General features: G+C 45.1%; 1 protein-coding gene and 1 long non-coding RNA gene across 19 annotated transcripts in view; one reads left to right on the forward strand and one right to left on the reverse strand.

Annotated features, from left to right (window-relative positions):
- Window positions 1-25,041, reverse strand: part of UNC13A (unc-13 homolog A) — a 701,496-nt gene that overhangs the window by 393,008 nt on the left and 283,447 nt on the right. The window lies entirely within an intron of this gene.
- Window positions 1-25,041, forward strand: part of LOC130368687 (uncharacterized) — a 107,568-nt gene that overhangs the window by 22,213 nt on the left and 60,314 nt on the right. The window contains exon 1 of one of the 2 annotated variants that reach the window (XR_008892537.1): window positions 10,797-10,904. The exons of the other annotated variant lie outside the window; for it this stretch is intronic. This is a non-coding gene — a long non-coding RNA (uncharacterized LOC130368687). Of the gene's footprint in view, window positions 1-10,796; window positions 10,905-25,041 lie in introns of those variants that run through there. 2 annotated transcript variants of the gene reach the window in all.

Consider the following 25,041-nt stretch of genomic DNA (forward strand, 5'->3'; position numbering starts at 1 on the left):
GCAACCAGCAGATGCACCACTACAACTCCCAGCATGCACTTTAGATGTTTGTGCAAGCTGGGAGTTGTAGTTATACAACAGCTGAAGGTACACTTTTCCATAGAAAAAATGTGCCTCCAGCTGTTGCAAAACCATAAGTCCCAGCATGCCCATAAGGGAATGCTGGGAGTTGTGGTGGTCTGCCTCCTGCTGTTGCATAACTACAGCTCCCAGCATGCCCTTTTTGCATGCTGGGAGCTGTTGCTAAGCAACAGCAGGAGGCTGTCACTCACCTCCAACGATCCAGCTGCATGAGGTCAGTCCCTCGTCGTCGCCGCTGCTCCTGGGGCCCCGATCCCAACATTGACGCCGGGGATCGGGGTCCCCAGCACCCGGGGTGCACGTCCTCCGGAAGAGGGGCGGAGCGGGTGCGGGAGTGACACCCGCAGCAGGCGCCCTGATTGGTCGGCCGGTAATCCGGCCGACGAATCAGGGCGATCATGAGGTGGAACCAGTGCCACCTCACCCCTGCAGGCTCTGGCTGTTCGGGGCCGTCAGAGACGGCCCCCAACAGCCAGTAATTCCGGGTCACTGGAGACCCGATTGACCCGGAATCGCCGCAGATCACTGGACTGAATTGTCCAGCGATCTGCGGCAATCGCCGACATGGGGGGGGCATAATGACCCCCCTGGGCGATATGCCGGGATGCCTGCTGAACGATTTCCCTGGATACGCCCTCGGTCCTTAAGGACTCGGAATGCAGGGCGTATCCATACGCCCTATCTCCTCAAGAGTTTAAAGGAGTCCTCCGCCTCTAGACATCTTATCCCTTATGCAAAGGATAGAGGATAAGATGTCTGATCACGGGGTTCCCGCCACCTGGAACCCCCACGATCTCTCCTGCAGCACCCTGTGTCATCTGCTGCATGAAGGGAACTTCGCTCCGTGCCTTATGACAGGCGATACAGGGGCCGGAGTATCGTGATGTCGCGGCCCCGCCCCCTCAATAAAAGTCTATGAGAGTGTGCATGACCCCCCGCAATCAGACATCTTATCCACTATCCTTTAGATAGGGGATAAGATGTCTAGGGGTGGAGTACCCCTTTAGGAACAAAAAGAACTAGATAGTTTATTCCATGTGAGCAACGTTAGGATTAAAACCTGGACCGGATTCTTTGTCAGGCAATAGTTAACATAACTAGTAAAATAATAGGCTTTATATACATACACCAAACAAATTCCTACTGAGTCATTAGAGTCACATGACCAGAGGTAAAACTATAAATGACTGAAATTAAAACCTGCATATAGTAAAAATCAATTGTTCGTTTCATTTTAATTAAACTATAATATTCAAAGTGAAAGTAATGGATGGAGTATTTAAGCATCTTCTCTTAGGCCCGGCCTCTTTCTTTACTTGATATCAATTTCTCATGATTGTAGGACCCTCACCTTTTCCCCCTCCCTTTCTTTTTTGTTTTTTCTCCCTCCCTTGTTTGCCTTGTCTGTCTTTTCATGTGTGCCTGTGTTTGTCTTTTCTTCATCCTGGGATTCCCAGGAGTTTTTATGTTTGAGAAATGTAATTTTGCATTACTGCCTCATTGGATCTTTGTTCATGCCCATTTGTGCCTTGATTACACTTAGAAGTATCCTTATCCTCTCTGATATCTCTGAATGGTACAGTCACTGGAGGGATACTTTTGTTGTTCCTAGGATGGTAAATTGGGAATTTGATTCCCTCCTGATTGCTACCTCTATTTCTGTTTTTGCATTTTGTTGTCTCTTGTTTGACATATTACTGCCCAAGTCGTGTATTCTGATGTTTATAGAAAATCATAATAAAACTCTTTGAAAAGAGAATTCAAAGTAAATAATTATTAATAAATGCCATAAATGAGGGAACAGGAAAGGACATCACAAAAAACAGCTGGAGGATCCTTACAATGAACAATTCCGGCGTCACATACGGGAAGGGAATAAGTGAAGTCCTCCACTCACTCTCAGCCTCTGTCCCTGCCTATTGCATATCCTCCCTAAGTGACAGGTCCACAACCCATGAAGACAGTCCTTTCCTAACTAAAGTGCTAGGATGTCAAGTGAAAATAATAAACTACAAAAACAAAATAAAGTGTCAGGGGAAACAGTCAGGAATAGCAAAGGTATACAAACTCACAAACTAATACAGAGGGAGGCAAACCAACAGATTATTTAGAGTGAACAAGATGAGGTAAGAACCAAGAGGACTAGAGATGCCGAAGAGGACTAGAGATGCTGAATCAGTGAGCAAAGGGTTAGCCAGGAAACACAGCAAAAGTCAGAATGCCAATATACAAGGTACAATACAGATAATGCTAGCTCTAGAAATTACTTCTTTCACAGGCAAGGTATATTAGCATACTGCAGGCTTAAAGGGGTACTCTGCCCCTAGACACCTTATTTCCTATTCAAAGGTTAAGGGATGAGATATCTGATCGCAGCAGTCCAGCTGCTGGGACCCCCCACATTATGTTCAGAACGCTGAGTTCGGGCAGCTGTTGTTGTGACATCACGCCAAGCCCCCTCCATTTTTAAGAAATTAGTATAGATATTTATAGGTGATACCCACTGTGTATAAGCCAGTAAGCTGTAGAAAGAGGGATATGCTTTAATATGTTAGTGGTTCGATCAACATCTCAATAAACTAACTGAAATAACCATGGAATTTGTAACATAACATATTGAGAAGCACGTAATAAAAATGGAAGGCGTAGGGAAACTGGTTAGATACGCATCATACCTATCTTATGGTATATAGTCAAATTGTATAATTGTACATATACACATTATTAAAAAAAAGTGTGTTTGGCACTAAGGGAGATCTAATGAAAAGACACTGCGCATTTATATGAATAAAAGCTTAATGGAGGAATGAAGGAGAAAAATGCATATAAAGTTAAGTGGAGAATAAACGATGGAAAAAAACTTGGTATAAAAAGAAGTTAGTACAATGGTTAAGGGCAATTGCATAGAGGCATTTCATATGATAGTCTCTGCAATTGTATTTAGTCCTCTTGGTGCAATGGTAGATAATTTACAAATCCAAAAGACCTCCCTTTTCTTTAGCTGCTCAAAACAATTTGACACATTGCTTGATATCTGATCTATTGGCATAGTTTTAATGGGATTGGCATCGGAAGGGTGTTCTTGTGTGAAATGCTTAGAAACTTCATGTAGGAGTAATACATTTTTTTATGTTTTGTCTGTGTTTATTAAGATACAAACTCTGTGGTGCCATTTTTTATTTTATGGCAACACAAGAGTACGCATTGCAGTTATAACTGCAAGGACTCAGTTTACTTTTCTTTTCTCCGATGTTCTTCTTATACGGTTTTATTTTGCTAGCTGCCAGCAGATTTGTGGAGCTAACTATACTAATTTCTCAAATTATTTTGAACATATTAAAGCTCCAGTTGCTTTTGCCTCTGTAGAGCAATGGATGTTCACTCTAATATGCATATTTCTAGCCGGCATTGTTTTATTCATTGTAAGGAGCCTCCATCAGGGCAGGACTGGGTGTGAAAACCAGCCCTGTAAAAAATTCCATACCAGCCCCATAGTGTTGAGTCATTATACCAGCACATCGTCATTTTCTTGTTCATAAAAGGTAAACCAGAGGTAGACATCCTGTTGCCATTCCAGATGTTGTGGACTACACCCCCATGATGTTTTGCAAGCCTTATTGGAGATGTAGGCCAAAACATCTGGAGAGTCGAAGGTTACCTACCCCTGCTCTAAACCAAAAATATATCATATTGCAATATATAATACCATCACCCTAGTCTTTCTCCCTCAACCTATTTACATTTCCTTCCCCACAAATTTATATAATATTAAAATATATAATCACCACAGCCCAAGTTGCCCTACATAATATAATCTAAAAATGCCTCATCTCAAATTCCCATGTCAGATCTTTCATGCTGATTCCCCCATCCCCCTAATACAATGCTGATCACCCCCTCCCCCTAATACAATGCTGCCCCCCTTCCCTTCCATCCCCCCAAAACACTTCTGCCATCCCCCCTAATGCACTGCTGATCCCCCTCCCATCCCCCCCTAATGCACTGCTGATCCCCCTCCCATCCCCCCCTAATGCACTGCTGATCCCCCCCTCCCATCCCTCCTAATACAATGCTGATGCACCCTTCCCCCTAATACAATGCTGTACCCCCCCTCCCCCCAGGGCCAGATTAAAGCTGCCAGGAAGACGGAGCACTTCATCATGATGCCCCCTCCCCACCGACAGTTCCCCCACATTAGGTGCAGTATAGTTCCCCCACATTAGGTGCAGTATAGTTCCCCCCACATTAGATGCAGTATAGTTCCCCCCACATTAGGTGCAGTTTAGTTGCCCCCACATTAGGTGCAGTATAGTTCCCCACATTAGGTGCAGTATAGTCCCCCACATTAGGTGCAGTATAGTCCCCCACATTAGGTGCAGTATAGTTTCCCCACATTAGGTGCAGTATAGTCCCCACATTAGGTGCAGTACAGAATAGTTCCCCCACATAAGGTGCAGTATAGTTCCCCCACATTAGGTGCAGTATAGTTCCCCACATTAGGTGCAATATAGTCCCCCACATTAGGTGCAGTACAGTTCCCCCACAGACATACAGCCTTCAGCCATATGCAGTGTATGGCTGGAGGCTGTATGCCTGTTTACTGCCCCACTTCAGTATTCTGACCACCGCTCCGGGGTCACGATCTACTGCTATGGCCTATGGGCCATAGCGGTAGGTCCCGGGACTGGAGGTGGGGTGGTCGGAACACTGAAGATGACGTACCATGCGTGCGCGTCCTCCTCACTGCTCCGCTCCGCTACTATGGGCGCATGCACGGGACGTCAGTGACGTCCCTGCGTGCGCTACCTCCCGGCGGCCCCTGCGTTTTTAAACCCTTAAGGACCGGGCATTTTTTGGTTTTTGCTCTTTCGTTTTTTCCTCCTTACATTTATAAAATCATAACACTTTAGATTTTGCACCTAAAAATCTGTATTATGGCTTATTTTTAGCACCACCAATTCTACTTTGTAATGATATCAGTCATTTTACCCAAAATTCTACGGCGAAACGGGAAAAAAAATCATTGTGCGACAAAATTGAAAAAATACAGCCATTTTGTAAATTTTGGGGGCTTCCGTTTCTACGTAGCACATTTTTCGGTAAAATGACACCTTATCTGTATTCTCTAGGTCCATACGGTTAAAATGATACCCTACTTGTATAGGTTTGATTTTGTATTACTTCAGAAAAAAATCATAACTACATGCAGGAAAATTTATACGTTTAAAATTGTCATCTTCTGATCCCTATAACTTTTTTTATTTTTCCGTGTTCAGGGCGCTATGAGGGTTCATCTTTTGCGCCGTGATCTGAAGTTTTTGTCGGTACCAAAGGGGGCTATAACATTGCATTTACTGATCTTTAACAGTGTTCAATGCATCTCCATAGGGATGCATTGATCAGGGTTTTCGGCGATTGATTGCTCAAGCCTGGATCTCAGGCTTGAAGCATTCAATCGGCGATCGGACTGCAGGAAGGAAGGTAAGAGACCTTCTTCCTGTAGTATAGCTGTTTGGGATGCCACGGCGATCCCGAACGCTCCCTGAGCTAATCGGCACTTTTTACTTTCACTTTTAGCCGCGTGGCTCAGCTTTGAGCACGCGGCTAAAGTGTTAATAGCGCGCGGCACCGCGATCAGTGCCGCGCGCTATTAGCGGCGGGTCCCGGCTTCACTATGACGCCAGGCCCGCCGTGATATGATGCGGGATCACCGTGGGACCCCGCGTTATATCACTGGAGCAGGACCAAGGACGTACTCATACGTCCTTGGTCCTTAAGGGGTTAAAGTTAACTCGGGGCCGCAGAGAGGTAAGCGGGGCATCCTTGTCTCCCGAAAAGATTTTTCAGGACACAGGGATGTCCCTAATGAGACGGGGACCCCCTGCGGGCACGGGGCCCGGAGCAGCCGCTCCATGAGCGCCAATGATGATCCAGCCCTGGTGGCTGTTGGAGGAGCCACATCTCAAAGCGGCCCCAGGGCCGGCGGCCCACTAGGAAATTTCCCGGTATCCCGGTAGGCCAGTCCGGCCCTGGCCTCCATCTGTTTTTAGCAATGTCTTTTCCTGTTCCCTTATTTATGGTATTTATTATTAATTATTTACTTTGAATTTTATAGTTCCATTAAAACGATATTAACAATTGATTTTTACTATATGCAGGTTTAAATGTTTATTAATCATACTATTATTATTTATGTATACAACTGTTTTAACTCTGGTCATGTGACTCTGTTGACCAGGTAGGAATTCATTTGGTGTATTCCTCATAAGTCTGAGATTCAGTGCCTGTGGATACCGTCCATTTTTAAGTGCTGACCACTCGTTGTTCCCATCTATGTGTATTGACTATTACCAAGGATTCAGCCAGGCCTCGAGAGGACGTCATGGCAGCAGATCTGCGAGATCTTCACTGCGAGTCTACGGGCGATTAATGGTATTGTGCCCTCAGCACAACATTTTCTATTAAAGCATTCCAGCAAACATTAGTTAGGGTTTATCCTAACATTATCACACAAGAAGCACACTTTTTTTCTCTTCTAGTTTTCTCAGAGATGCTATTTTGGAATATCTTGATAAAAATAAATGTATGACCCCGTATCAGCATGGATTTATGAGGGATCGGTCCTGTCAAACTAACCTGATCAGCTTTTACGAGGAGGTGAGCTCCAGACTGGACCAGGGGCAGTCGCTGGATGTCGTATATCTGGATTTTCCAAAGCATTTTTTGATACGGTTCCACATAAAAGGTTGGTGCATAAAATGAGAAGGTTTGGGCTGGGGGAGAATGTGTGCAAGTGGGTAAGTAACTGGCTCAATGATAGGAAACAGAGGGTGGTTACTAATGGTACTTATTCTGATTCGGTGACTGTTACTAGTGGGGTACCACAGGGGTCCGTCTTGGGTCCTGTCCTATTTAATATATTCATTAATGACCTTGCAGAGGGGTTGAATAGTAAAGTAGCAATCTTTGCAGATTTGGGCTGGGAAATGGCAGATGAGGTTCAACACTGATAAATGTAAGGTAATGCACATGGGGAAAAAAAATCTGGGCTGGGATTATATATTAAATGGGAGAACACTTGGGACGACTGACATGGAAAAGGACTTAGGAGTCTTAGTTAACAGTAAATTTAGCTGTAGTGACCAGTGTCGGGCAGCTGCTGCCAAGACTAATAAAATCATGGGGTGCATCAATAGGGGCATGACAAGGAAATAATTCTACCGCTGTACAAATCACTAGTCAGACAACACATAGAATACTGTGTACAGTACTGGGCACAAGTGTACAAGAAAGATATAGTGGAGCTGGAGAGGGTTCAAAGATGGGCAACCAGAGTAATATGGGGAATGAGAGGACTACAGTACCCAGAAAGATTATCAGAATTAGGGTTATTTAGTTTAGAAAAAATAAGGCTTAGGGGAGACCTAATAACTATGTATAAATATATCAGGGGACAGTACAGAGATCTCTCCCATGATCTATTCATACCCAGGACTGTATATATAACAAGGGGGCATCCTCTACATCTAGAGGAAAGAAGGTTTCTACACCAGCACAGATGGGGGTTCTTTACTGTAAGAGCAGTGAGACTGTGGAATTCTCTCCCGGAGGAGGTGGTCATGGTGAACTCTGTAATAAAGTTTAAAAAGGGGCTGGATGCATATTTGGAGAGTAATAACATTGCTGGTTATGTATACTAGATTTATAGGGACAGAAGGTTGATCCAGGGATTTATTCTGACTGCCATATTTGAAGTCGGAAAGGAATTTTTACCTCTAGTATGAGGGTTTTTTGCTTTCCCCTGCATCAACTAAACTGAATAGGGACTTATTAGGGTTATAGGTTGAACTTGATGGACTCTGGTCTTTTTTCAACCTTATGAACTATGTTACTATTTAGAGCCAATACAAGTCTTTTAGTGCCTATTGGGTCAACATTTTGCAGAACAAGGCCTCATCGCATAGGGAGTAATATAGCTTACTGTTCTCCCCCCCCCCCCCCTCATCGTTGTAAAAATAAGCGCTACCATGGTCTCTCTGGTCGTGATCTGATGTGATCCGACAAACGTAGTCACCCATAACGGTACAAACATTGTAAAAGTGCTGTGTCTAGGTATCACAACACTCTCTCCCTCTGTAGCACACGTCTTTAATCTCATCATCAAATGCTTCATTAGATATTGTGGTGGTCTCAATAATGTTTGCTTTCAGTGTAGCCGTTCTTATGCTATAAACAAGCCCTCCTTGATCTACAATGCCAAAATGGTCTTTTTCAACACAGTCTCATTTGCAGTGTTCCATAGCAGAAAGACTCAACATTGTACCACACATGTTGGACCACTTGTAACAGCAGTGCAAAGTGGTGACAATCTTCCTAATGCAGTAGTAAGACAATTTTTGTAGCCAGTGTGACTTTCAGGCATGTTCATGCATTTCGACTAGACTTGGCAACATGATTTTTCACGAGGACAACAGTGGAATTAGTGATGTTATGCTGCTTTGTCTAAGATGGGAGTCGCAGGCAGAAGGATATAGCCACCGGGTTCTCCTCCTCCACCCCCCTCTGGCTCTAAGATTCCTGCACCTGTTCTCTGGTTCATTCCTGCCCTGCTGTCATCTAGCTGACTCAACCCTCTCTGCTACAGATGAGATGCAGCCTTCCATGCAGTGATGCTCCTCCGCTCTAAACTGCCCTGTGAAAAGGTCCCTGAGGCACATGGCTGGATTTTCAGACTCTCTTGGATGTGGTGATGCTAGGAGATGCCGGGGTATGCGAAAGCAGGATGTCAGCAGTTGGAAGCATGCCACAGAGACAAAGGTACTCTGCTAATTCAATGTCCTCTGTGAGGTAATATGTGCCCCCTATGGGGGTAACAGGATGTCGCTGCGTGCAGACGTCCCTTTTACCTCCCTTGGATGTCTGGGCGCTGTGGGTTGCCGGGACATGTAACAGAGAGATGGCACCATAAACTGTTAAACAGTGATGCTCCAGCTGGAGCATGCCACGGAGGCAAAGGTACTTTGTAGTCTCATATGCCCTGTATGGAGATTGAAATAAACTGCCTATATGCCCTTTATGAGGGTATTGAAGATGGAGCAGTACTTGGAGGACATTTTTTTTAATGGCCTGAATAATGGACTTGTGCAAGATTGACTTTCTAAGTTGTATTGACACACTAATCTAGGCCACTTTCATACATATTGCCTGCCTGGATAAAAGCCAAGCAGGATAAGTACATTTCATCACTAGACTCAAGACATGCTTAGGTCTGTCAGAAAAAAAAATTGTGTGTTTCCTTTATAGTCCTGATTTAACTTCCAGTCTATGATCTCTAAAGGGGGGATTTATCAAAGAGGAAAAGTTGCTGAGTTGCCCAAAGCAACCAATCAGATCTCTTCTTTCATTTTACAGAGGCCTTTTCAAAAATGAAAGAAGTGATCTGATTGGTTGCTATGGACAACTCAGCAACTTTTCCTCTTGACAGGTTTTGATAAATCTCCTATATTCCTATTTGTTTTAACTTTTTATAGCCTTTATTGGAACATATTAATATGGGTAGGACTTGTCTGGAGCTGGGTGTAGATGTATGTACATAACTAGTGGTATTTGCATTACTATATTATTGCATTATGAGTCATGAGGGCCCAAAATCTTCATATTTTTGGGGTTTCTAAAGAGGCGGAACAGGGCAACAATATAATTTTCTATCCTGTCTGTTTCCAGCTTAATTTAATACATGTTATGCAAATAAGATTCGGTTCTTTCCTGTTGTGGGAGAAAATGGAAGTAAGTGGAACAGAGGGAGATGCCATTTATTAGCGGAGAGCTGAAGCTTGGTGGAGGGATGGAAATTTGTTGCGAAAAGTTAGAGTCTTGTAGACCAGGGATGTGTACAGGTTGAATAGAAAGGGGGCTTGAGCCCCTGCCCTTTTAATGTTCTTCCTATAAGTGCCCTGGATAGTCTAGCATCATTATGTGGTCATTTATATAAATAATTTTAAGTGTCTTTTTATTTTTTATTTTTTTTAGTTCAGCCCCTGCCCCCCAAAATGTATGTGCACGTCCCTGTTGTAGACTGTGGTTTATGGTACATTATGGGGAATTGGGGAGGGTTATTTTGTGTCTCTAGTCATCTATGAACAGCACTACTGAGAGGATAGTGACTTGGAATGTAAGAGGGCTCAATGACAGGAGAAAAAGGTGTGCAACCCTGGATAGGGTAAATGAATTCCTCCAAGCAATTGTTTGTCTTGTTGATACGCATATGTGTAAAGAAACAGTTCATGTGTTGAGGCGAGGGTGGGCACCCAAAGAATTCCATTCCTTATGTTCTAAATATACAGCAGGCATTTCGGTTTACATACATAACAAGCTGCAAATGAAAGTATAAAACTCAGATGTTGATGATAAAGGCAGATATATATTTCTACACACCAATTGGAATCAAAGGGAGGTGATCTTGGCTTTCTTGTATATACCCCCACCCTTTAAATTTGAGGTTCTCCTGAAACTGTTGAAGTTTCTGTAAGGGAAAGGATGTGAGGAATTGTATAACTCAGGGTGACTTCAATATGGTTATGAACAAGGAGAGAGATAAAAGAGGAAGGACAAAGGTAAAGCGTACTACTGTGCTGTACAAATTCTGTAAGGAAGTAGGATGGAAGGATAGTTGGATCCTAATAAATTATCCTGATAAAATAACCCTTTCTTGTTATAGCGCCTCCATCTCAGCTGCATTGAGGATCGATCTGGTGCTCATGAATGAGGTAGCACTGCCGAAGACAAATCTCTGATGATTGCCCAGTTGTATGTCATCTTAGAAGGTATAAGGATAAATCTTATTTTATTAGGCCGAATTTGAATATTAACCAACATTGGCTATCAATGGAGAAAATTACTGAAGGAGTTGAAACAGAGATTAAAGAATGATATAAAAAAAAATAAGTGTTCAGCTAGTACCTTTGTCATTTCGGGTACATTGAAAGCCTTCCTAAGAGGGGTAATGATTAAAAGTATAGTCAAGGGAAAATACTTACTGACCCTAAACAGATTGAGAAAGAAGTTAAAATGCACTACCAGAAGGTATAAAGCTCAGAAAGGAAAGTAGGGGAGGATGAGATGGAATAATATGCGATTACCAAAATTGTCAGAGGAAAGCAAGGCTGTATTGAATGTGCCTATAGATGTCCAGGATATAGAAGGGGATTTGGCAAATTTTTCGGGGAACACTGCTCCAGGGTTGGACAACCTCCCCTTTGAAATCTATAGAAATTTTTGGAAAGCACTATGGCCAATGTATATGGACATTATTAATGAATCCTGTGAAAAGTGGAGTCTCCCCCCCCCCCCCCATCAATGATGGAAGCAGTCGCAGTGTTGCTATTGAAAAAAAGAAAGGATCCACTCTTAATTGACTCATTTTGTCCAATTTAACTATTAAATACAGATCTTAAACTTTGTTCTAAAGTAATTGCTAGTAGGTTGGCAAAGATTGCTACCGGCTTAGTAGAAATAATTTTTTTTTTTTTTTTTTTTTTACTGGGGAGGAGTATCTTTAATAATTTACATAGAACCTTCATTAATATTCAGCTAATAGGGGCAGTGCCCTGCTCCATCCTGTCTCTTGACATGAATAAACACCGTTTGACAGGGAGGAATGGGGATTTCTATTTACAGTTCTGGAAAAATGTAATATGGGCCCATTTAATAATTGGATTCTGAATACATACTCAGCACCAACAGCTAGTGTTAATGGAAAGTTGACAATCTTTTCGGCTTGAAAGGGGCACATAGCAGGGTTGCCCTCTCTCGCCTTTATTATTTGTGATTTTTTTGGAACCTTTGGCCTGTAAAAAAAGAGAGGTTGACTCAATTGAAGGTTATGGATTAGTTTTAATGTATGCAGATGACAATGTTCTGTTTGTAAACGATGAAAAACAACAAAATACCTGAATTAATTAGTTTAGTTAAAGAATTTGATACTTATTCAGGATTGAGTATTAATTGGTCAAAGTCTTCAATACTACCATTGAGGGCCACTATAGGGGATAGTGTGGGTGAGTTAAAGGTGGTAGGAGAACGAGAAGGGACTGACTACTTGGGAGTGAAACCAACAGCGAAAGCAAACGATTATGTAGTATTGAATATTAGATCCATGATTAGGAAAGTAGAAGAGAAAGTCCCTCTGGTTAGTGTGGGACTTTACTGACAGTTTTCCTTTAAAAAAGAAGATTGAGAGCTGGCTCAAATTTCTATTTTCGATGTCGGATCGGATCGTGCTAGTTAAAATGGTGATACTTCCTTAACTAATATACAGGGTGGGCCATTTATATGGATACAACTTAATAAAATGGGAATGGTTGGTGATATTAACTTCCTGTTTGTGGCACATTAGTGTATGTGAGGGGGGAAACTTTTCAAGATGGGTGGTGACCATGGCAGCCATTTTGAAGTCGGCCATTTTGAATACAACTTTTTGATTTTTCAATAGGAAGAGGGTCATGTGACATTAAATTTATTGGGACTTTCACAAGGAAAACAATTATGTGCTTGGTTTTAACATAACTTTATTCTTTCATGAGTTATTTACAAGTTTCTGACCACTTATAAAATGTGTTCGAAAAAGCAAAGGAAAGTGAGGTAAGGCACAGTGGAGGACTTAAATTTGTTTTATTCACCCATCAGTGAGATGCAACGTTTCGATCCACAATCCGGATCTTTATCAAGCATTTACGCAGGATAAGTCATCAACTGCCAAGCCGAGAAGTTTGTGACGAATCGAATTTACTGTAAGTTCGCTCATCTCTAGTCACCACCCATCTTGAAAAGTTTCCCCCCTCACATATACTAATGTGCCACAAACAGGAAGTTAATATCACCAACCATTCCCATTTTATTAAGGTGTATCCATATAAATGGTCCACCCTGTATTACATTCATCTTCAATTTACATCGCTGACAAATGATTTGATGAAAATGATAGAATGGTTAATCTGTTAATTTGGGGTAGGAGAAAAGTGAGGATGAAGCCAGCACTCCTATCTTTGCCCAAAAAGTTGGGCAGCTTAGGGTTTCCAAATTTTAGGGTGTATTATTGAGCCGCACAACTAAGTCAGATTTTGGGTGAAAACAGAAATTGTTTAGGTCGTTTTAGAAGGATAAAATTGGAAGTAAAGCTTATCATATATTTGAAGGGTTAGAGTCTAGGGGGGGGGGGGTTGGCACAAATGTGGGAAAATGGTCTTTAATTAAACATTGGTCGACACATGGTTCACTGTATGTGGGTCACTTTTTGATCAAGGTGAACTGATTAAGTTTCATGCCAGTTGACTGGTGACTACAGTCGCTACGTCCCCTCCATTCATTTCTATCGGAGAAGGCGTGACGGCTATGTACTAGCTGTCATGCCCCCTCCCATAGACATAAATGGAGGTGGCATGGCGTGGCGTTACGAACACGGAAGCTCCTAACTTCCATGTTCCGGACTCCGCCCGAAAATTGCGGGGTCCCCAGCGGTGGGACCCCCGTGATCAGACATCTTATCCCCTATTCTTTGGATAGGGGATAATATGTTTTTGGCGGAATACCCCTTTTAAAGTAGGGAAAAATGGGAGAAAAAGTAGAAACCATGGAGGACATTGAATCAGAGACATTTTTAGACAATATATATAAGAGGTATCCCTGAATGAGAATCATAAGTTGGTCCAATTTAAATTTGTCCATAGACTACACTTTGGGAGATGCCAGACGGGTAGATGCCTGAAATGTCAAGCGCCAAACGAAGATTTCATATATTCTGATTGAGATTACGATGGGGGTTGTATTGGATGAAGAGGTCCGAATCCTACTACAGTAGAATCTCCCAATTGCGGACACTCATGAAGAAAAAAAAACTGTCCGCTAATGAGAGATGTCCCCTATTGTGAAAATATATATAAAAAGCAATATTACAGTAGAATCTCCCTGTGCCGTTCAATCACCCCTTATCACCCCCTGTACCATTTCATATCCCCTGTGCCACTTTATTCCCCCTTTATCCCTCTGTGCTACTTTATTCCCCCTGTGCCAAATGATCCCCGCCTCACCCGTTTTGTCACATCACGTTTCCCCTTCCCTCCTCCCCCTGTTGTTCTTCCTACCTGGCCAGCAGACTAAGGAGCAGGGGCTCTCAGCGGGTTTGACGTTCTCCTGATGTCCTCTGCTCTGCACTTCTGAAAGGCTGTGAGCAATGCTTATTTTGGGCACTGACGAGTGAAACTCCTGACATCACTCATGAGTGCCGACAGCTGCCGGTGCTGTTCTTAGTAAGTGCAGCGCAATGGGCTTTAGGAGAACGTCAAACCTGCTGAGAGCCCCTGCCGGGTAATGAATTTGCACAAGGGTAATATAGGGGGAATGAAATGGCACAGGGGGAATAAAGTAGCTTCGGGGGGTTCAAATGATGTGACCGGCGGCAGTACAGAAGCAGGAGACCACTGTTTAAACAGCAGTCTTTTGCTTCTGTGCTGGAGCTGCTGCAAGGGGGTGCAGTGTGGGCAAGGTCCCCCTGGGAGCCTGGGCCCCTTACTTGGGTATTGGTTGTACTCCCTTGACGTCAGCCCTGTGTACAAGGTTGGACCGGTACATAAGCCTGGTTCTCCCCTATTGGGAGTGTTTTGTTCCCTATTGGGTGTATCCACATCCAAGTGATGGGCAAATGGGTTAAGGCCTGGAAATATTAGTCTGAATCATGTTATGTTTAGATATGGGAGTCTGATTCTGTAATAACATCTAAGTATTCTTATTGTGTATCTTTTTTCCACGCTTCACCTGCAGGGAAGGAATGGGAGGGAGCTGGGCATGCACTTCTGTAATAGCAGTTGACAAAATAGTGTCTATTGTATAAAATTGTGCTAAGAATAATTATAATAAAAAAAGCATACAAAATCTTCTAGCAAAGTGTGCTTTTATAACCCTTGCTAGTTACCAAGGGTTACCACATGTTGCCATCATTTTGACTTAGCCTTAAAACCCCTTTAAATTACTTGAATACATTCCTAGCAGAGCTTTAGAGCTCTTAGGCATCCTTTTTGGTCTGTGTCAAGGCGAAATGACTGGAACAATACGCTATCCAGTTCTGCAGTTAAACCTATGTTTTAAGGCTTATTTTATTCCCAGTTCACAGAGAGCTAGTTTTTCATTAACTGAAAATTTTCCAAAAGTTTGGTGAGCACAGCAAACTGAAGAGCAAACTAAAGAGACTACAATTGTCAATCTACACCCTACTGTTGGAAACTGTAGCAAAGTTCAGGAACTACAAGTAACAGAAGTATTAACATAGAGAGATAATAGTCAGTCTGTGATCCTTTGGAGGTGAATTGCGTATTGCGACTTTAAAGTGTACCTGTCATCCTGCCCAATTATAGCCCAATTTTGGGTTGACTGTAAAACCTTGACGGAAGGTTTGTCCCCATCTATTGCATTCATTAACACTCAGCTGCTTACATGTCATGTTTAGAGAGCTCCTGTGTATCATTTGCATAGTGGCCAAAATGACCCTTACTAGTTATTGGAAAAAAACCCAACGTCCCGACCAGAGATCTGATCGTTCAAAAGTTTAATACTACGTACTCATATGAAAAAGTGCTGGCCATGGGCTTGGGGAACATGAAAAAATTGACCTCAAGGTGGGATCCTTTTTGTAAGGATATTTAGAGATTCTCCTTAGAGGTTTTCGCTGGGCCCAACCTGCTACTCACTCCTGCTGCACATAGACCCATTATTGTCCAAGGCACTAGGCCTCTAAGTTAGGTGACGCCACATATATAGCTATCCACTTTTGGCAGCATCATTGGTTATTGCACCAATACATATGCCACATTTTTATGGTTTGCTCATTCCTGCCTCCACTTCTTCCATCCGGGAGAGAAGTTTCTCATTATGCATCACTGTGTGGACTACGGTTTTTGTTACTTTTAGTTCTTTTATTTGTTGGAACCCTGTATTCCTTTGTTTATACACACTTTTCTACATTTTCAATCACTGACAGCTGTGCCTGTCCCTGTATTATATGCTTGTTCTACTATTCTGAAAAAAGCCAATAAAAAATTTATTGAAAGTAAAGTTTACCTGTCGTTAACAAAAACTTTTTATATAATGTAGAGAATACCATTATAAGTATATTTGTAATATACATTGGCTAAAAATTGTGTACATTTTTGGGTGAAAAAATGCTGTCCCTGTAGCTATTGTCTGTGTGTCTCAGTGAGGAGTCGAAAAAAAAACAGGAAGTGAAGGTAGGACGAGCAGGGCTCTGTGCAGGCTCCTGGCTTGTGAATCACCCTGATGTATGAGCCAGGAGCATGTTATAAAGCCTCAGTGCACACTGTCCTGCTTTTCATTAGTGCACAGAGGCCTGCTTGTCCACCCTCACTTCCTGCAATTGGACTCCTCATAGAGACACACATGCAATAGCTGCAGGGACAAAAATATACAAATTTTTTAACCTATGTATACCGTATATACTCGAGTATAAGCCGAGTTTTTCAGCAAGATTTTTCGTGCTGAAAACGCCCCCCTCAGCTTATACTTGAGTGAACTCTCCGCCTGTCAATCCCTTCATCAGTGGTCTTCAACCTGTGGACCTCCAGATGTTGCAAAACTTCAACTCCCAGCATGCCCGGACACCCATCGGCTGTCCGCGCATGCTGGGTATTGTAGTTTTGAAACCTCTGGAGGTCCGCAGGTTGAAGACCACTGCGGCCTTCGTCATCATCCAGCCCCCCTTTGTTTTGTACTCACCTCCCCTTGGCGGGAAGTTAGGGTGAGCTGGTCCAGGCCATCTATGCTGCAGGGACCGTCCGGTGGGGATGGTTAGTCGTTGCGGGCTGTCCATTTTCATCGGGGGGGGGGGGGGCCTCTTCTCCGCTTTTCGGGCCCGGCCCCGGAGTAGTGACGTTGCCTTGACGACGACGCACAGGGACGTTCATGTGCAACGTCCCTGTGCGTCGTCGTCAAGGCAACGTCACTAGTCCGGGCCCGAAGCGCGGAGAAGAGGCCCCCCATCGGTGAAAATGGACAGCCCGCAATGACTAACCATCCCCACCGGACAGTCCCTGCAGCATAGATGGCCGAGGGGGAGGTGAGTACAAAACAAAAGGGGGGGGGGGGGACTGGATGATGACAAAGGCCGCAGTTGTCTTCAACCTGCGGACCTCCAGAGGTTTCAAAACTACAACACACAGCATGCCTGGACAGCCAATTGTTGTTCGGGCATGCTGAGAGTTGAAGTTTTGCAACATCTGGAGGTCCGCAGGTTGAAGACCACTGATGAAGGGATTGACAGGCAGTGATGATGAAGGGGAGGGGGGGAGATGATGACAAAGGCCGCAGTGGTCTTCAACCTGCGGACCTCCAGAGGTTTCAAAACTAAACTCCCAGCATGCCTGGACAGCCAATGGCTGTCCGGGCATGCTGGTAGTAGTAGTTTTGCAACATCTGGAGGTCCGCAGGTTGAAGACCACTGATGAAGGGATTGACATGCCGTGATGATGAAGGAGGGGGATGATGACGGGGGTCTGGATGATTACATGGGGGGATGATTTATTTCCCACCCTAGGCTTATAGTCGAGTCAATAACTTTTCCTGGGTTTTCGGGGTAAAATTAGGGGCCTCGGCTTATATTCGGGTCGGTTTATACTCGAGTATATACGGTATTACAAATATACATATAATGGTATTATCTACATATAATGGTATTATCTACATTATATAAAAAGTTTTTGTTGACTACAGGTACACTTTAACCCCTTAAGGACCAAGCCCATTTTGACCTTAAGGACCAGACCAATTTTATTTTAGCATTTTCGTTTTCTCCTCCTTATCTTCTAAAAATCGTAACTCTTTTATATTTTCATCCACAGACTATTAGGGCTTGTTTTTTGCGCGACCAGTTGTCCTGCGTAATGACAACACTCATTTTTCCATAAAATGTATGACACAACCAAAAAAAGAATATTTCTGTGCAAATTTTGGAAGGTTTCGTTTTCACGCCGTACAATTTATGGTAAAAATTACAAGTGTTCTTTATTCTGTGGGTCAATATGATTAAAATGATACCTATGATTTTGTACTTTTCTATTATTGTTTCGCTTAAAAGAAAAAAATCGTAAACTTTTTAACCAAATTAGTATGTTCAAAATTCTTCTATTTCGACGACCTATAACTTAAATTTTTTTGTATAAGCGGTGGTATGAGGGCTCATTTTTTGTGCCATGGTATGTACTTTTTACTTTCAATAGCTTTTATTGAAAAATATTTTCATAATGAATAAACAAAAATACAAACATTGGACCTGTCAGGGCCAAAAGAAACAAAACAAAACATTGGTACAATAAATCATGTCCCATGGTCAACCGAAAAAACAAAGGTGTTAGTCCATCCTGTATACAATGTCTGCAAATGAGATAATATGATAATGGTGTAAATTGCCTCATCTTTTAGGACTTACAATAAACAATGTGTGTAGACAAAAAGGAAGAATGTGAGTGCGAGCAAAGAGAAGCCATCAAATTGTACAAGGTGTAGACCCTAGAGTATGGGAGACAAGTTATGAAGATATACAATGTGTAGAGTCAATCCACAACTGCCACTTTCGAAGAAAGGAGGAACAGTTACCAGCTCCTGCAGCTAATATTTTCTCAAAGGCGTATGTGTTCACTTTTTGTATAACCTGTGAAATCTGCGGGATTTCGGACGTCTTTAAATGACATGTGATAAGGATTTTAGCTATTATGCAGATTATACTAAACATAGCCCGCATTGATGGTGGTATAAGATGTAGATCAAGAAACAATAGAACCATTTTTGGGGACCATAATAGTTGTAAATGGAGAACCTCGGTAAGTAGTGTGAAACAGTCATTCCAGAATGTGTGCATGAGGGGGCATGACCATAGTACGTGTAATAGGGTGCCCCTGGAGCCACATTGGCGCCAGCACCTATCAGAGGAGTCGCGATAGGCTTTGGCGATTTTGTCTGGGGTGAAATACCAACGGAGTTGTCACGATGCCGGCTGGCAGGAGGTGGATCCTCTGTGCCAGAGAGGGATAGCGAGGACCGTGCTAGTGGACCGGTTCTAAGACACTACAGGTTTTCACCAGAGCCCGCCGCAAAGCGGGATGGTCTTGCTGCGGCGGTAGTGACCAGGTCGTATCCACTAGCAACGGCTCACCTCTCTGGCTGCTGAAGATAGGCGAGGTACAAGGGAGTAGGCAGAAGCAAAGTCGGACGTAGCAGAAGGTCGGGGGCAGGCGGCAAGGTTCGTAGTCAGGGGAGATAGCAAAGTTCTGGTACACAGGGTATAAACACACAAAAACGCTTTCACTAGGCTCTAGGGCAACAAGATCCGGCAAGGAAGTGCAAGGGAGGAGACTAGATATAGCCAGGAAACAGATGGGAACCAATTAAGCTAATTGGGCCAGGCACCAATCATTGGTGCACTGGCCCTTTAAGTCTCAGGGAGCTGGCGCGCGCGCGCCCTAGAGAGCGGAGCCGCGCGCGCCAGCACATGACCGCAGGAGACGGGAACGGGTAAGTGACCTGGGATGCGATTCGCGAGCGGGCGCGTCCCGCTGTGCGAATCGCATCCCCAACGGCCATGACAGGGCAGCGCTCCCGGTTAGCGCTGACCGGGGAGCTGCAGGGAGAAAGGCGCCGTGAGCGCTCCGGGGAGGAGCGGGGACCCGGAGCGCTAGGCGTAACAGTACCCCCCCCCCTTAGGTCTCCCCTTCTCTTTATCGGGTAACTGCCTCCCCTGGGATGAGGACACCGGGAAAGGAAGGAGGGATTCCTCAACGGCAGGCAGAACCGCAGGAGTAGGAATGGGGAGAGAGGGCAGAGGGCGAGACCTGGCACGGGGCAGTGTGACACCAGGACGAGGGCCATGAGGGGACACAGAAGCTTGCCTGGGAGGGGGGGAGGGGCATTTCCTGTGGCAGGCAGAGTCCTTAATGACCTTAGGGGGACCGGATACAGGAGGAACCACAGAGTTACGGCAAGGGTTACTGGGAACCGGTTTTAGACAGTTCTTGGCACAAGAGGACCCCCAACTCTTGATCTCCCCAGTGGACCAATCCAGGGTTGGGGAATGAAGTTGAAGCCAGGGAAGTCCAAGGAGAATTTCCGAGGTGCAATTGGGGAGGACCAAAAGTTCAATCCTCTCGTGATGAGATCCGATGCTCATAAGAAGGGGCTCCGTGCGGAAACGTATGGTACAGTCCAACCTGGCTCCGTTGACCGCGGAGATGCGGAGTGGCTTGACAAGACGGGTCACCGGAATATGGAATTTATTCACAAAGGACTCCCGAATAAAATTCCCAGAAGCTCCAGAGTCCAGACAGGCCACGGCTGAGAGGGGAGAGCTGGCTGAAGTGGAAATCCGAACAGGTACCGTGAGACGTGGAGAAGCCGACTTGGCATCAAGAGACGCCACACCCACGAGAGCTGAGTGTGAGCGTGCGTTTCCCAGACGTGGAGGACGGATTGGGCAATCCACCAGAAAATGTTCAGTACTGGCACAGTACAAACAAAGATTCTCTTCCTTACGGCGATTCCTCTCTTCCAGGGTCAGGCGAGACCGATCCACTTGCATGGCCTCCTCGGCGGGAGGCCTAGGCGCAGATTGCAGTGGAGACTGTGGGAGAGGTGGCCAGAGATCTAAGTCTTTTTCCTGGCGGAGCTCTTGATGCCTCTCAGAAAAACGCATGTCAATGCGAGTGGCTAGATGAATGAGTTCATGCAGGCTAGCAGGAGTCTCTCGTGCGGCCAGAACATCTTTAATGTTGCTGGATAGGCCTTTTTTAAAGGTCGCGCAGAGAGCCTCATTATTCCAGGAAAGTTCAGAAGCAAGAGTACGGAATTGTATGGCGTACTCGCCAACGGAGGAATTACCCTGGACCAGGTTCAGCAGGGCAGTCTCAGCAGAAGAGGCTCGGGCAGGTTCCTCAAAGACACTTCGAATTTCCGAGAAGAAGGAGTGTACAGAGGCAGTGACGGGGTCATCACGGTCCCAGAGCGGTGTGGCCCATGACAGGGCTTTTCCAGACAGAAGGCTGACTACGAAAGCCACCTTAGACCTTTCAGTAGGAAACTGATCCGACATCATCTCCAGATGCAGGGAACATTGGGAAAGAAAGCCACGGCAAAACTTAGAGTCCCCATTAAATTTGTCCGGCAAAGACAGGCGGAGGCTAGGAGTGGCCACTCGCTGCGGAAGAGGTGCAGGAGCTGGCGGAGGAGATGGTTGCTGCTGCTGTAGCTGAGACTGAATCTGCTGTAGCTGCGACTGGAGTTGCTGAGTCATGGTGGTCAAGTACGACAGCTGGTGATCTTGTTGGGCAATCTGTCGGGCTTGCTGGGCGACCAGTGTGGGGAGGTCGGCGACAACAGGCAGAGGAACTTCAGCGGGATCCATGGCCGGATCTACTGTCACGATGCCGGCTGGCAGGAGGTGGATCCTCTGTGCCAGAGAGGGATAGCGAGGACCGTGCTAGTGGACCGGTTCTAAGACACTACAGGTTTTCACCAGAGCCCGCCGCAAAGCGGGATGGTCTTGCTGCGGCGGTAGTGACCAGGTCGTATCCACTAGCAACGGCTCACCTCTCTGGCTGCTGAAGATAGGCGAGGTACAAGGGAGTAGGCAGAAGCAAAGTCGGACGTAGCAGAAGGTCGGGGGCAGGCGGCAAGGTTCGTAGTCAGGGGAGATAGCAAAGTTCTGGTACACAGGGTATAAACACACAAAAACGCTTTCACTAGGCTCTAGGGCAACAAGATCCGGCAAGGAAGTGCAAGGGAGGAGACTAGATATAGCCAGGAAACAGATGGGAACCAATTAAGCTAATTGGGCCAGGCACCAATCATTGGTGCACTGGCCCTTTAAGTCTCAGGGAGCTGGCGCGCGCGCGCCCTAGAGAGCGGAGCCGCGCGCGCCAGCACATGACCGCAGGAGACGGGAACGGGTAAGTGACCTGGGATGCGATTCGCGAGCGGGCGCGTCCCGCTGTGCGAATCGCATCCCCAACGGCCATGACAGGGCAGCGCTCCCGGTCAGCGCTGACCGGGGAGCTGCAGGGAGAAAGGCGCCGTGAGCGCTCCGGGGAGGAGCGGGGACCCGGAGCGCTAGGCGTAACAGGAGTATGGTTTTGTATGTTGATTCAACCTGAGTGGCACAAGTAAAATGTTTATTAATATTTCTAAAGGCTGATTCCCATTCTTGTGAATCCTTCTGAATATCCAAATCCCTTTCCCACAACCGCAGAGGATATGTCTTAGAGAATGTCTCTGATTTTGAGAAATATGTGTATGGAATCTTTAGGCCCAGTGTATCATTCTTCAGATATGTAAGGGTAGGTGAGTCCAATGTAACAGTAGAGGGCTGGAGGGAGTTAAGAAAGTGGCGTACCTGGAGAAATTTATAGAAATCTTTCCGTGGGATGTGGAAGGTGGATGTAAGGTGATGAAAGGATATTATTGTGCGATCACAGAACAGGGGACCAGTATCTGTAAGGCCTGTTAATAACCACGATGCCAAGGACAGGTTGGGGACGTAAGCCTGTATAAGAGAGAGGGGTATAGTTTCAAGATTTGTTTGTTCCGTGGAATTCAGAGTGGTAAGATACAGTTTCCAAACTTGAGCGATATGTTGCAGTATGGGGTTATCAATAGTAGGGGGTGTAAGGTTCGATAAGGGGAGGAGTAGCAGATCTTTAAGTAAATAAGGGAAAGCAAGATGACGTTCGATCTGTATCCAAGGGGATCTAGGAGGATCGTGCCACCAATATTTGAGTGGGGAGATCAGAGTTGCCACATAATAGGCTTTGATATCAGGTAAGCCTAGTCCCCCAGTTGATTTGCTTTTGGCTAGGATTTTGGAGGATACTCTCGCCTTCCTGCCAGCCCAGATGAAACGAGTTAGAATGCCCTGTGCTTTGTTGAAAAAGGAATTAGGTAACGCTATTGGTAAAGATCGAAAATGGTATAAAAGCTTAGGTAGCATGAACATCTTGAATGCAGCTATTTTACCAACCCATGAGGTTTCATGTTTCAGGTAAGTGTCGGATTCAAAGGAGAGATTCCGTAAAAGGGGCAGGTAATTAACTGGGTAAAGAGTGCTGTGTGGGTAGAAGAGGTGTATGACTAATTAATCTATGGAGGAGATTCTCCAATCAAAATGAAAGGAGGACTGAAGGGACTGAATTTGCAATTGTGGGAGATTAAGTAGTAAGGCCTGCGACTTGTTGATGTAATATGTAATATAGTAATATGAGAGACGGCCAAATGAGTACATTTTTTCCAAGATTGCCAGCAGCGATTGATCAGGATTTGCTAATGTGAGGATGACATCGTCTGCAAATAAAGAAATTACATGTGAATGACCCCCAACCTGTATCACCGGTCGAATGCCTTCTCTGCGTCCAAGGCCATTATTAAAGGGGTTCTCCGGTGCTTAAACATCTTATCCCCTATCCAAAGGATAAAGGATAAGATGCCTGATCGCGGGAGTCCCGCTGCTGGGGAGCCCCGGGATCATGCACGCGGCACCCCGTTTGTAATCAGTGCCCGAAGCGTGTTCGATCCGGGACTGATTACCGGCGACCGCAGGGCCGGCGGCGTGTGACGTCACGCCTCCGCCCCCGTGTGATGTCACGCTCTGCCCCTCAATGCAAGCCGATGGGAGGGGGCGTGATAGCCGATGGGAGGGGGCGTGATAGCCGATGGGAGGGACCGCCTTGCGGTCGACCATAATCAGACCCGATTACCCGACACTGATTACAAACGGGGTGCCGCGTGCAAGATCACGTGGGTCCCCAGCAGCAGGACTCCCGCGATCAGGCATCTTATCCCCTATCCTTTGGATAGGGGATAAGATGTTTAAGCACCGGAGTACCCCTTTAATGAGGGAGTGCGATGTTTTTCTATTTGGTGAAGAATATGTATTAACAGTCTGGTGTTATCTGAGGTTTGCCTGCCCGGGACAAAGCCAGCTTGGTCAGGGTTAATAAGCGAGGGAAGCAGGGGGGCCAATCTGTTAGCAAGAATTTTAGAGTAGATTTTCAGGTCTGCATTCAAAAGTGAGATGGGTCAGAAGTTTTGAGGGGAGTCTAATGATTTGCCGGGTTTGGGGAACGTGGTGACTAGGGCTTCAAGGTTTTCTTTTGGCAGTGAACCAGATTTCATGGCATGGTTACAAAAAGCTAAAAGGTGCGGAGACAGGATCGGAGAATATGTTTTAAAGTATAGGGAGATAAAGCCATCAGGTCCGGGTGCCTTATTTTGGGGGAGGGAGGATATGACTGTTTGAACTTCCGGGAGCGAGATCTCACCGTTGAGGGTTTCAATTTGAAGGAGTGGTAGGGTCGGCAAGGCAAGGGAGGAAAGATAGTTTTGTATTTCAGATGAATGGTCAGGCAATGTGGGAGAGGAGGCCAGGTTGTAAAGTTGTGAGTTGTACGTCTGGAGGCCATTGGCTACATCATTAGGTGTATATAATTTAATGCCTGTGGTGGGGTGGATAAGAAATGGAATACAGGATTTTGCTGTTGGGCCTTAAATCTATGGGCTAAGAGTTTACCGGACTGGTGATCTTATGCATAATAAACAGAGCCCAACTTCCTATGCGCTTTCTCATATATATGTAGGAGGTGACAGCTGAGATCATTTCTCAGGGAGGTCACGGTTTGAGCTGTAGTGGGAGAGGGGTTAGTTCTATTGACATCTTCCGCTTCTTATAGGAGGGATAGGAGTTCAGTAAGTTTCTGTTCCCTGAGCTTTTTGAGAGTGGCGCTGTATTTGATGCAGTGTCCCCTCACTACTGCCTTATGGCAGTTCCAGAGTGTGAAGGGGTCTGTCATGGACGGGGCGTTTAAAGAAAAGTATTCTTGAATGTCTTCCCTAAGTATTCTTGAATGTCTCCCCTGGTTCGAT

This window comes from Hyla sarda, chromosome 1 (genome assembly GCF_029499605.1).
Source record: "Hyla sarda isolate aHylSar1 chromosome 1, aHylSar1.hap1, whole genome shotgun sequence".
In the NCBI taxonomy this organism is placed as follows: Eukaryota; Metazoa; Chordata; class Amphibia; order Anura; family Hylidae; genus Hyla; species Hyla sarda.